The sequence below is a fragment of the Nesoenas mayeri genome (genome assembly GCF_963082525.1).
Source record: "Nesoenas mayeri genome assembly, chromosome: W".
NCBI classification, from domain to species: Eukaryota; Metazoa; Chordata; class Aves; order Columbiformes; family Columbidae; genus Nesoenas; species Nesoenas mayeri.
Genome location: NC_137553.1, coordinates 13628201 through 13642855, shown reverse-complemented (window position 1 = coordinate 13642855; position 14655 = coordinate 13628201). Strand labels below are relative to the sequence as shown.

The 14655-nt window shown below is 38.6% G+C and overlaps 1 pseudogene across 1 annotated transcript; it reads right to left on the bottom strand.

Annotated features, from left to right (window-relative positions):
- Window positions 1–1761: 1761 nt before the first annotated feature.
- Window positions 1762–11716, bottom strand: LOC308051477 (soluble lamin-associated protein of 75 kDa-like; annotated as a pseudogene). The gene is made up of 8 exons: window positions 11642–11716; window positions 10743–10914; window positions 8904–9078; window positions 6872–6982; window positions 5515–5639; window positions 3886–3938; window positions 3480–3645; window positions 1762–1914 (listed from the first exon to the last, which is right to left on the bottom strand). The product of its transcript is annotated as a soluble lamin-associated protein of 75 kDa-like (transcript).
- Between the last annotated feature and the right edge of the window lie 2939 nt (window positions 11717–14655).

The window sequence follows — 14655 nt, the reverse complement described above, 5'->3', positions numbered from 1 at the left end:
GGAGCTGTAGCCAGGCTAAGAACTCCCTTTAGGAAACCCACAAGGAAGCAGAACAGCACACTGAACACCAAAGAGTTGTGGGTGCGAGGAGTCTCATGCATGCCTTTCTCACTCTATGCAGTTTGACTACAAGCCAACCACTTTATTCCTTAAAGAAGACAGCCTGTGGGAGCCTACTTTGAGCTCTCTCTGCTAGACAAGCATGGCTGTAGGGCAATGATCTTCTACTACTCACAGGTAACTGGATGAGTCCAATTTAAGCTTTATATATCATTTATATATCATTTAGCTTAAGTAAATGTGTTTTAAATAGAATTAATCACTTTGAATTATGAGGCTGTGTGATTTTTAATATACTCTCTGCTTCACATTACTAAGTAAACTAAATTTGCTGAAATCTTAAACTGTATGTTGTGAAGTTTCACTCACATTCACCAAACTTGTATCTACTTAATGAAAACAAAGCAGCTACAAACCATCAACACCACCTGCAAGATAAGGCCTGCTTTGTACTTTACTGAGAAAAACAGGATTCATTCAGACAATAACACTTTCGAAGTCAGCACAAAGCAGCTTTGGACTATCAACAATGCCTGCAGCTAAAGAAAACAAGGGCCTGCCTGAAGACAGTGAAAGAATCCATTGAGAAGCAAGAAGACCCCAGACTCAAAAACTATTGGACTGAATCATTGTGTGAGGGGCAAGTAAACAGTCTGTAAAGGTATAATTACCCAGGAACTTTTATGCTCAGCTCAGCACCTCTGTGAAGGCACCCAGCTCAAGCCAACCCTGCTGCTGTACTACTCCATTAAATTACTTATTTCTGTGAACTTTGACGTCTGAGAGCTAATTTTGAGAGACCTAGGATCCAGACTTTGGAGCGACCTGGCACCAGACCCCTAGAGGGGTTGATATGCAGAATAATGAACCTCTGAAATCCTAGCCAAGTGATATAAAAGAATCAGGTGTGCACACACAGTTCTTTGGCCATAAACACATATAATCCCTTACCCGTTTTCCCTTAAACTCTGAGGAGTTTAAAAAGCAAGGGGGTCCACTCTAAACATTGTGACTTAATGGGAGGGCCTCCTTCTACCCTTTCGCATCTCCTGTCCTGGTATAAATCACTCTAAAACAACTCTTACCCAATTCTGCTTAGCATATTTCCTCCATGCAGTAAGTAATAGAGTGAACCTTGCCATTGGACTCCATCGAGTCGCACCTTTCTTTAAGTTATCTAAACACTGTTCTGCAGCAAGCAGGACCCTAAATCACTTATCTGTGACAAATCTCAGGGAAAAAAAATTAAAGGTAATTTTATTTGTCTAAAACAAAACATTTTGCTAGCATATAAAATTCTGCTTTTGTACTATAAACAAAACCCAGTAAAATCTATGTTCTAGAAAGGTTTTTACCATTCATTAATTGCTTGTACACTTCACTAGGGCAAAATTACTAGTAAGGATGTGGCTTTTGACTCATATCCAAATAATATTTTAGTGAGAAATAGCTGTTTCATTAACACCAAGGCAAACTGGAGCAACGTATCTTTATTTTCAGTATCACATACTTATATGCCCTACTTCTGCATATTAGAACAAAAACATTAGTATATTCTGTTTATGAATTTACATCATCTGGCCTAATAATTGCTTCTCCCAAGAATTTCATATGATGATAGTTAAACTGACTTAACTTTTTGTTTCAGTTCTCTTACCTCTGACACAGTGTCATCTGAAGGTTTTGCTGGAGACTCAAGGATTAATGGAACAATGTTAAGGGTTCTTCTTGACTCTCAGACTGCCATTTTGATTCACCACCTAGAACTTCATTTGCTGTTTCCTCTTCAGCCATAAGTGAGGTTTTATCAATTTCTACTGTTACTTCACTGCTAAGAGGTTCAGATGGAGTTTCCTAAAAATCACATTTTTAAGTCAAGATTATGCCCAACTATTGTTCCCAAACACCGGTGGGTGTATCTGAGATCTAAATTTGCAGCTTAATCTGAGATGCAGCTAGCTCAGGTACCTAGAAATTACTAAGGTGGTGCAGTTTACAGTAGCTATCCAACTACTTAACCATCATATTACCTTGATGTTGTCACCTGCACTAAGTTTTTGACCATGGCTTACACGGTTAGGAACGAAGCTGAATAGTTTTTATGCATCTCATAAGCATACATGTGGCAGTCCTTCCTTGAAACCTTAACAAATCCCCTTTCTCACCAGTCAGTAAAAACATAAAACCCTGGAGGTATCCCTAGACACAGAGGGTACTCCCAGATTTTAATTCAAGCTGGTAACAAGTATTTGTAGATAAAAGTTAGATTTAAAAATCAAAGCAGGCAGGCTTTAAGAGGACAAATAAAAGAGTCAGTAGTAGTTACTGAAGCATACCAGCTATTAGCTTTTTTTTTTTTTTTAATAAGATATACTGGATAAGATTTTGACTCTACTTCAGTTCTCCACAATATTTGGGTAGGACTGTGCTGGTTTGACAGAAAATGAGTTAATTTTCTTCGTGCAGTTAGAAACCTTTCTTTTTCATAGCTAGCACGCTCATTATTTGAGAACAAGAGATAACACCCCAGCACAGAGTTAATGTTTTAATTGCTCTGGTCTGAGAGCCAAGGACATTCTGAGCGCTCTGCCCACAGATGTGAGGCAGTGAGTAAGGGGGGCATAGATGGGGCAGACCTTGACTGACATCCAGACTGATCAATAAGAGTATTCCATCCCATTAGTGTCATGCTCCACATTTAAGGTCAGGATCTTCTGGTATCTCTCTTGCTTCTTGGCTTTCTTTACTCTCTTTGTCGGAGCCAGGGGAGTTCTGTTCAGGACATTTCGATCGGCCTTTGCCATCCTGCTGTTTTGCAGAGGTCTCTGGGCCTTTTCTGCCTTTTTCCTCTTTTCTCTCTCTGGGATCAGCTGTTCGAGACCAGGTGCTGCTTCCTGGGACTGGCTGCTTGGTATTGATGGAGTTCGTGAGGAATTGCATCGAGTATCTTTTATTTTATATTCTATTTTATATATATATTTACTAGCAGTGTATTAGTATTTTTTTATTTTATTAAACTGTGTCTATCTCAGTCCAAATTTGTACCTTCCCTTTTGATTCTCTCCCCTATTTGGGGGGCTGGGGAGGGGGATGAGTGAGCAGCTATCGTGGTTGTATTGCTAGCTCGGGTTAAACCACGACAAGGACAAATCAATTAAGAAAGTTGGGTTGATAGACAAACTAGAAATTTACCTTACTGAAGATCCTATGAACTCTATAACTCAAAATAAGTAAACAAATATTCCCTGATACTAATTCTATACAAGCTTTAGCTTCTCAGATATACTTCTCAACAAAGCATCAGTACAAAAATCAAATAATTGATAGTCACATGGATCAAGGCAGCAAAGACCATACTTAATAAACTGTAGTTGTATTCCAAATTTTTTTATCTGCTATTGGTATCAGATCCGACTCACCTCCTTCTCACTCCATTTCACAGGAAGTGATGCATGTAACTCCATTTCTGATACAGTTTGTTCCTCATTTTCAACAGTCATTTCCTCATCATTCTCAACAGCATTCTCCTCAGGTTCTTTTACCAAGTCTTCAGGGCTTTCAAATGTGTGGGCAGGAAATTCCAGCCTGCAGAAGGTATTAAGATATATCCTTTAAGTCTTTTAGATTAATACATAGTTTTGGTGATCTCAGCAGCAGGAAAATGACTTCGTTACCAATTTTGAACTGCTATATCACTTACTTGCCATAGGAAATATGAATTCAGAAAACTAAATACATCTAAAACCAGCTAACACCTAATAAGTGAAAGTATACACAATAGATTTGCAGGAGACTGCTTCACAATCTCATAAAAAAAAGCAATACTGAGGGGTTTCATCCCAGGTGCCAGTCTTGAGATGAAGGTGAGGAGAAAGTCCCTAACAGAAAGAAGACCTTGCCGCATTTGCTAATGTGTGTGTAAGCGAAGAACCAAGCTGATATCCTGCCCTGTTGCCATCAGGATTCACTATAGCTCTGCTCCTGAGCACCATGTTACACATCTTGTTCAGGAGTAGTGGTACCTTGTTGACTTCACCAAAAAAGCCCAAAAGCTAGTCCTCTCACATACAAACTAGCCAGTTATTAACAGCAAAGAATTTCTCAACCTGTGGCAGAGTCAAACCATGCCATTTGGCCTGTTCTGAACCACCATAGGGCAGCACACTGACAGCATAGGACAGCAATTCTGCATCTCTGTAGTTCCATAGAGCAATTTAAATACAAGAATTAGGCTGTAGCTAGCTGAAGAACTCAGCCTCACAGGAAAAACCACAACAAAAACCACAACAAAAACCACAACAAAAACCACAACAAAAGCCACAACAAAAGCCACAACAAAAGCCACAACAAAAGCCACAACAAAAGCCACAACAAAAGCCACAACAAAAGCCACAACAAAAGCCACAACAAAAACCACAACAAAACACCCACACGCACCACACAAACGCACAAGAGAAAAAGAAATAACCACCAAAACCTAATTTTATCTGTTTAAAGAAGCCTAATGGAACAAGTTTGAGGAATTTCCTAGAAAAGGATCACGTCGTCTTCAGTTCCCAAAAAGAGGGTTTGTGGGTTTTTTGGTTTGTTTGTTGGGTGTGAGAGTTATTTTGGTTTTTTTTTATTTAAGAGAATGAGACACAGAGATAAGCACTGTGTGTCTGTAAGTGTACATATACCCACACACAGGAAGGGGAGGAAGAAGCTATTTATTTATTTATTTTAAATAGGCACAGCTCTGCTTTCTGGATGAAAGCCCCATCTTGTATGAACTGTTACAGAACACAAGTGGTCCAATTCTTCACATCCCCACTTGACAGTTATTATACAGAATAACATTCTTTAAACTGGAGACACTGGAGACTTTTTTTTAAGGATGTAAGTTTGGATATGATGGTTTTAAATCAGAATTTATCTTAACAAAAGGTTTTACTTTGAAGAGAGGTGGCTCCCTGTAACTCTTGTTATTAAGTGACAAGCAGTAACCAGCTCCCAAATTAAAGAGTCAGGCTTTATTTTACTGCAATATGCCACCATAATAAGAGGTCAGGAAGGGACCTCTCCAAAGACCACACATAGTATTTGTGGATACATGTCCAGTTATATTATTGCAAGAAACTATGCTGTATGAATATAGATGGTTTTACCTTAATGCAGACTCAGTTATAACAGGACACATTCCCCTGTACATACACCCTCAGTCCTCACTGTTTTCTTATTGTTATTTCCAATATCTACTGAGCTTTCAGAAACACCAGACATTTTTATGCACTCTTCAGGTGATGTCTCAACTTCCTTTCTCACACCAGGCTTTATTTTCAGTAATTTTAAAATCAAGCACTCAAACAGAGTAGGAAAAAAGGAGAATAAATACTAATTAGCACACCGGGAGACAGTTTGTGACTGACCAAGAAACAAAATAAGAAATAATAAATGAAATAGATGCTCCTTTACCTGAAGAACATTTTCCTCATTTCCTTGGGAAGTTTCAGGTTCGGATTCCTGGCTATTTTTTCCTGTCCTGGGACACTTTAAATGACTGCTTTATGTCCAAACAGAAACAGGAGTTACATCAGTGCCTTCGGGGAAAAAAACAAATTAAATGCAAGTGAACAAATGCAGACTGTAAGATCTGCACATATTCCCCCCCCCCCCAGTTTAATTAAAGCAACTGAGTGCAAGTAAAACCTTTCACTGTGGCACTTATTTTCTGAATATACATGCATAGTCTCTTTACCAAGACTCATAGCAGTTTTATCCAAAGACCTCAGTGTTTATGAGTTGAGCCTCAGCACCTTAGAGAAAGGCATGTTTCTTTTATACACTTTGCAGATGAATATGCTAAGCTTGAAAGAAGTAAGAGAGCCTGCTAGTCTACTAATCCACAGTAATCACAATACTGATAATCAGTTATTTTTACCTTCAGATGTGCTTGCATGGACATCTGTTGATTCTTTACCTTTTTAAGAGTTGGCCTATGAAGCAAAAACAAGGCTAATGTTATTCCAAAAACTACTGATTTGATTGAAATACCTTCTTTCTAAAGCACTAATTCATAGTAATGAAGAAGAGCAGCTATAACCATTCTTAATTTAAGATACTTATATGTATCTTATCTCTCAACATATTAAATCTTTTTAATCATCTTTACTACAAGCATGAATATTTTTTCTGCATTTTACTTCTAGCCTCAACATAGAAAATAAGACTTGAAAGTAACCTGATGTTATAAACAACACTACCAAGTTTTTTCCTAACCATTTGGTTTATAACAGGTGTCCACAGAATTAAATGCTAGGGTTTTTGTTTTTTTGTTTTTGGTTTTTGTTTTTTTGGTTTTTCTTCTTCTTCTTCCCTTTATGTATAAACTCAAAGGACTGCACTATAGTAGTTGACAAAAATTTATCAGGACAGTTTTATTTTTATACTTGTATTTTATTTTGTAGTCTTGTTTTTATTGTGGCATGCAATAAAATATGGCAACCCATGGGTTATCTTAAAAGGAAAAAAAAAAAAAAAAGAAATCAGACAAGAAGAAAAAAAACAGAACTTAGCGATTCAGCAGTAATGCAGGTTACATGCACAGTCAGCACAAGAGGCTGCTTATGTCCGAGCTCCCTCTCCTTAGAGTTCTTTTGCCTCTTGTTCTTCCCCACCACCACATTATTTCAATTTTTTCTGCAAGCTAGCTGAGGATTCCAGTGGTCAAGCACTTGATACTCTGAAGTGGGTGCAAGGTAGACACATGAAAATAAGAGTATGCACATTGTTCTTTCTTAGCTGCTACAAGGAATCTAGAACTGGCAATAACCAGCATCCAGGTGTTCTGCCACTTTTTCAGCTTCACTTCCAGTACTAACTAAGAAGGCCAGAAACAAGTGGCCATATCGATATTCTGGTGTCCGATATAGTTTCAAGTAAGCTTTAAATACATAAGAATTTTAGCATCAAAACATGCAAAAATAGAGAGCACTAATTTAAAAGTTAAAATGTAATTTGGGGAATGTTTTTTTCTGGTTTGGGGGAAGGTAAAGTGTTTTATTTTGTTTAGTGGTCCATCAATTGCCAAAGCATTGCAGAACTCTTTACAGATAGTGCAGGTGCCAAGAAGAGAGCTGCTAGCAATTCTACCAAGCTATGAGGAGTTGGAGCACTTTGGTATCTATCATGTTCCACTTTGGGAAGAAAGCAAGAGACAAGGCTTGAGATCTTGAATCACAGTCACAAAAATTTTAAGAACTACTAATGTCCCTCTCCAAGTATATCCATATAGCTCTACAATCAAAGCATGCATTTTTGAGATTGTTTTGCTGATATTATCATTATTGGAATCTGACACTGTTACAAATTAAAGATAACTAAGAGTTGTTGCTTACCATTTAGAGACTAAAAACATCACTATTTTGCTGTCAGTTTTGCTTTGGGAAATTCTAATTTTCTCAACTGGGAAGAGGGACATTTGATTTACATTTCAGAAGTTTAGATACAAAGAGCTTAGAGTATCAATTCAACCATTATTTCCTATTTGTAATTAAAGCATTGACTTCTTTGAGAGCATGGTCATGTCAATAATACAGACAGTTCTGAAGCACACAAATCCATCCTCACTGTATTTGGAGCTACAAGTTTTTCTGAAGTACATTCTATGTGGCCTCAGAACACAAGTGAGACAGAGGAACAGCTTCATAATATTTTAAGACACAAATATATTCACAACCACATATCCATATGTAGCTTAAGTCTGGATGAAATTTCAAATACGTACAAAGCAAGCTGCAGTCCTCCTATACAGTCAATGTATAACTCTGACTAAACACTAAACTAAACACTTCCCATTACATTGAACTGTGATGTGAATGTGCACTTCTATAAACACTTCTCCTCATTCTCTCCACACTTACGATGACTTTACTGTTCAACGGCCTTTCTAAACAGTTTAATCTCAGAGCCAGTTGAAATATCCTCCTCTAAGCTGCTAGCAAACAGCTCAAATTACTAGACCCTGACAGATGTGACAGACCCCTCTACATTCATGGGACACCCCACCCCAAAAAAAAAAAAAAAAAGTGTATTTTTAACCCCAGCTTAGTCATCGGTGTTACATCAGTGGGAAACATAACAACCACCCAAAAAGCATTTGTCTTCTATATATAGTGCAGACTTGAGCCAATTCAATTATAATGAGATGGACAAAAAGCATTTCTTATGTTTTATGGGTTTTTAGTGACAAAGCAATAAAAAAAAAAAAAAAGTATCACTTTCTGGCGATACCTCTGATGGAACCAAGGGTTCTGTCAGATTGGCTGCTGCTTAGACAAAGTGAAGAGATACAAAAAGTACAAGGTCTCTGCATAACCCAGGATTGTTCTTTGAGAACTTGAAATAAAAACATCAAGCAAGCATAACATACAGTTGATCAAACATACTAATCTGCTGAAAACCTGAAAACCTACATTTTCTAATTAAATATTTTATAGAAATTAAAAATATTTACTGAATATAAAGAACAAGTAATGAAAGTCAGAAGAATAGGACAAGATAGATTACAGAAAACTCTTAAAAGCTCTCAAGCCTTTTTAATATATGGAAAACAGTCTGTGTATCTACACTTAGCTGTGTTTCTAGCTCAGTCTTTCATCCATTTGCTTCAGATTCTGCTGCAGACTGTCAAAAATAATCCTCTGCTAGGAAACTTGTATTTTCTGAGAAACCTCTGCTGTTAAGAGCAGGACATTTAATACAAAAACTGAGGATGCAGCCACAAACATAGAGCTTGAACAACATTACTCATTTGGACATATAAGAAAGCACAAAGAAGATCAGAAGAATAAATTGGAGCTTGCCTATGTACACGAAGGATGACAGTGGGTATTGTAGGCCAAGAGTGTCTTCAATAATCCACAAAATCTTCCAACATGATTAGCCCAAAGTCTTTCCCATGATGTTTCTTTCTTACAAACATTGTGTCTAGCACTGGCAGCTGGTAAGCCTGAGTAAGAGAAGAGCTACAAATACTTCCTGAAACAATAGGGGGGAATCCATCAGTACTTCAGCATTAACATGTTGCTGCATGAATTTTAGCACATACAAATAAACACCTTGATAATTTATAAAATTTATATAAAATTATATAATAAGTCATATAAATATCTAAAGTTCTATTAAAGTTATAAAAATAATTGCTATCAGATATTTATTGGCTCTTTGAACAGGCTTCATAATGTTGCCAAAATATATCACAGATATGTTAGAAAGAGTCTGCTAAAGCAGTCTAGTAGTACCAAAAAAACATAGCAGACTGAGAGAGAAAAGGCTCACTTTGAAATCTCACTATATGATTCCATAGGAAGACCATACCAGAAATGAAGTGGATAAAAGGAGGAGGAAAAAGGAGACAACGAAATTATTGAATTGCACTTTTATGTAGATTATTTAACTCCTCGGGGTAAATATGAAGACTACAATTCAGCTCTTCTTTAAGGACTGAAACTATAATTCTAATTTTTTAACTGAAATCACAAAAAAAATCCTACAATGCTTTACATTGAAATTCTCCCATAAATAATACATTATTTGTAATTAAATGAAGATGAAACAGACTGTCACAAAACATATATATTTTAGCATAAGAGGCTTCAAAGGGTAGCTATGGACTCAGTGGTAACAAAGTGATGCCATATAATTGCATTAAGATAGCATATCAATTATCCAATCCATTTCCAGGCCCTCATTTTGCCAGTAAATGTAAATAATGTAAAAAAAGAAAAAAATAACAGCCCTTTCCTCTAACAAGACCAAAGAGAAGCATGCAATTGTCTATACAACATAGTTTGTCTACGCAACCTTATACTTTTGAGACCAGTTAACATACTTCATTTTTCTAGCAAGGAAAATGTGGGCAGAGAGATTACGTTACTTGGGTACCCTTTGGGATACCAGTCAAGCTCTACCACTCTTTCCTAACCATCTGTATCTAGAGCTGTCTTTCTCCACATAGGCTACTCATTTGGAAAAAAAAATCACACAATCAAACATGGGTGAAATACTGATAACGCCTTCAGCGTTTGCTAACTAAGAACGAGTAAATGGGAGAGAGCATCATGAAAACTATAACAAATTAGCATGAGTACAGCAAAACTTCAGAGCCACATAAACAAGTGTCCCCATTCTACACTAAAAAAATACAACTACTGCTCTAATTTCCAGCTTTATAAGGCCACAACAAAAACCACTGCAATATAAATACTACTTTGTGACCACCATGTTACAGCATTTTTTACATCAAAAATAATACTGAGAATTATACAAATTATACAATACATCATTTCTTAAAAAAAAAAAAAAATCCACAAAAAGATAACAGAGACAATCAGGACAAATTAGTTGGATGCTTAAAAAAAAAAAAAAAAAAAGGAAAAAAAGCTTTCAGGTATACCTCATTTCTACAATTTTAAAACATTTTGTGGAATATGAAGAAGTCTAAAAACTCTCTTAGATCACTAAAGGACATAAGCATTTAAGCCATAAATTTTAACTGCAGTCTGACTTCTTATTAATTTAAGAAAACACCAAGTCACTAGGCCTGCAAGGCTTGTAAAGTCTACTAAACAGTATTCTTCAAATAAGCTCCCTATCTCCCCTCTTCTACCCCCCTCAAATCCCACAACACACAAGTGTTTTACCTGTAGGTCTAACAGAATAGAATCCAATAGCCTCTCCTTTTTTCCACAGAACCTTAGCATAGTCGTTGCTACCGTGACAGAGAAATGGGACCTCATTTCTTTCTATTTCTTGTTTCTGATAGATAATTCAATTCGGAACATAGAGAATCACTCTCTCTCCAACAGACTTCACCTAAGCAAATACAGAAAAACATTTTAGAAGAATAGTCAGTTTAGCTGATACTCACACATCAGGGACCTGATTTTTCAAAGTCACCAGCTAACATAGCTGCAGACAGAGTCAAGAGAAGCTGTAAGTGCTAAAATAGGATGAAGCTCTGAGGTTTGTTTTGATATAGGGAATTGACAATTAACTAATTAACACTTAAAGAACTAACACTTGACACTTAGAGAGCTAATCCTTTAACCCACATCACTATTGCCTAGCCTTGCTTAGCTCTGTGTAACTTATTGTATGAGAAACAGGACTTCACTGACACCTTGCAAAGATAATAATCCTTGGGTGCATCCTTGGGTGAACCAGATAACAGAAACTTGGGCACAGGACAAGAGATATGCCAGTTTTAACCAACTCAGCAGTCTGAGTCCTAACCAACTCATCACACTGGACCAAAGGTGACCGTGTACAGAGAAAGAGGACCCGGGTTCACGATCACTGCGCAGCTGCAACCAGGAGGAGCCAGAGGTGGAGACTATGGAAATGGTCTCCCAGAACTCGTAATAAGAACTGCCTTCTTGGGGACAGGTTATCAATATGTATAGGCGTTCCTAAAACTTTCATGAATATGTAACACTTTACTGTATTTAACCAAGCTCACAACTACTGTAAAATACACACGTATTAGGTGAAATGATTCCCTGTGTGTCTGGCGTCGTAAATAAATAGGTAAAATACATACCTTCCTTATAACCTCAAGGATTGTAAGGTCAGTTCTGCGCCTTTGTTTGAGGCCTAGGAGATGCTCTGAAGCCATAACAATAGGTTAGGTATAAAGCACTACCATAGACAGAGGATATTTCACAACTTCATAGTCACTCCCAAGCTGAAAGAAGTGCTGGGAATGGGGTAGTGAGGGGGATGTTTTGATTTTAATTCAAAACTATTTTGGAATTTAAGAAACATTCATCACAAACAACAGCAGTACGCCAGCCTCAGATTTCCCAGGCTAGCGGGTAATTGGAGTCCTACAAAGAAGAAATCACAAGCTTTACAGAGTAGCAGGACTTGGCACACTCAATCACTGCTAACAGTGGCAAGACAACAGGACATGATGCAGTGGAAGAACTAGTTACAACAGTTCATGTGGCATGAAACAAGGAATTCAATATCCTTTTATCTGTTCCTTTTACATATGAAATTGAAGTTCACCACTATCCTACCGAGTGTGAAGGAAGAATGGAGAAACCATGTTCCTTTCCCAATGCCCAAAGTCTCAGCTACCCTATCTGTAAAAGGTACAGCTTTCCTGATTTACTCATGATCCTGGCATTATGAAACACATGGAAAACAAGGCTACATGCCAAATTATCTAGAGTAAATTTAAATACAAAAATCAAAGATGAGTGCCCAGATAGGAATTACACTCCTGGAAAAATACAGGTTTCCAGTTTTGGAAGAAACCAAAACTCCATACTACATCAGTGTCAGTAATGGTAACACAGCTCGCTCATGAGCAAAGTAGACACCAGGCAACTTACTTTCCCAAACCTCATGTATTGCCACTGAAGGCCACCAGCTCCAACGTGCCTCTATCAAACAGGTTCCTTTCAATACTTTTAGCTTACTAGCCTCCTGATATGACTGTCAGGTACTGCTGTGATAGAATGCACCACTCTACAAAGACGTTTCAATACAACCAGACATACTATGTTCTAAAGAGTAAGGAAAACCACCTGTTCTTAACATCATTAACATCTAAATAGCTTGCATATGAAGCTACTGTGCAAGAGTCCCTCTTTCTGTAGACACTGTCTTCACAACCCTTCCCCCAGTAGCTATTTCCTCTGTTCCCATTGACCTTGCTTTTGACATGAGATGGTTAACTCATTTCTGAATTAAATGAAAACATGTAACACCTCACACACTAGCTATTTGCCATTACTTGCCATTATCTTGAAGGAGAAGAATAATTGCTACGTAAATGTTGGAGCACTTTACCTGCTGAAGCTCCTCTCTAGAAGGGGCAGATCACAGTATCACAGTATGTTTGGGATTGGAAGGGACCTCAAAAGATCATCTAGTCCAATCCCCCTGCTGGAGCAGGAACGCCTAGGTGAGGTTGCACAGGAACATGTCCAGGCGGGTTTTGAATGTCTCCAGGGAAGGAGACTCCACAACCTCCCTGGGAAGCCTGTTCCAGTGCTTTGTCATCCTCACTGAGAAGAAGTTTTTTCTCAAATTTAAGTGGAACTTCTCTTGTTCCAGCTTGATCCCATTACCCCTTGTCCTATCATTGTTTGCCACCGAGAAGAGCCTGGCTCCATCCTCGTGGCACTCACCCTTTATATATTTATAAACATTAATAAGGTCACCCCTCAGTCTCCTCTTCTCCAAACTAAAGAGACCCAGCTCCCTCCGCCTTTCTTCATAAGGGAGGTGCTCCACTCCCTTAATCATCTTCGTTGCCCTACGCTGGACCCTCTCCAGCAGTTCCCTGTCCTTCTTGAACTGAGGGGCCCAGAACTGGACACAATATTCCAGATGTGGTCTCATCAGGGCAGAGTAGAGAGGAAGGAGAACCTCTCTCGACCTACTAACCACCCCCCTTCTAATACACTCCAGGATGCCATTGGCCTTCCTGGCCACAAGGGCACAGTGCTGGCTCATGGTCATCCTGCTGTCCACCAGGACCCCCAGGTCCCTTTCCCCTACACTGCTCTTTAATATGTAATTTCTCAACCTATACTGGAACCTGGGGTTGTTCCTGCCCAGATGCAGGACTCTACACTTTCCCTTGTTAAATTTCATTAGGTTATTCCCTGCCCAACTCTCCAGTTTGTCCAGGTCTCGCTGGATGGGAGCAAAGACTTCTGTGTGTTAGCCACTCCTCCCAGCTTAGTGTCATCAGCAAACTTGCTGATAGTACACTCTAGTCCATTGTCTAAATCATGAATGAATATATTGAGTAATACTGGCCCCAGTACAGACCCCTGAGGCACTCCACTAGATACTGGCCTCCAACTAGACTCCGCACCATTAACTACTATTCTCTGGCTTCTCACCTTAAGCGAGTTTGCAACCCACCTCACTACTCTGTTATCTAGACCACACCTCCTCAACTTAGCTGTGAGGATGCTGTGGGAGACGGTGTCAAATGCTTTACTGAAGTCAAGGAAGACCACATCCACCACTCTGCCATCATCCATCCACATTGTTACATTCTCATAAAAGGCTATGAAGTTGGTCAAGCATGACTTACCCTTGATAAAGCCATGCTGACTGCCCCTAATAACCCTTGTCCTGGTTTTGTTAAAAACAAGTTTCTCTTTCAGTGAATTTTGCCTTTCAGCTAAAGCCTTCATATTAACTGCATTTTCCTGGAAAACCAGACCCATGTCTTGGTAAACCTAGCAATGGAATGCAAACTTATTGATAAGCATGGATGGACATCTCACGAGAGGGGCGACGAGAAACAAGTGACCAAGAAACTGACCAACTGTGTATAACATTCCATTCATGTGAATACTTCATATAAAAGTGGGAGATCACGAGGATCTCGTCCCTTTTCCTTTTTGCCTTTTCACTTCTGCTTATGGCCAACATTAGGAGAGGACCTTGCTAGTCCTCCCTGCAAACTGAGGCCTAGTGAGAGACTGAATCCAGCTCTGGTTGGCTGCCGAGTCTAATCCAGGACTTTGGGTGCCAGCTCTGCAGTTGCTGAGACTTTCAAGATTGGTTTTGTATATTTTGTAT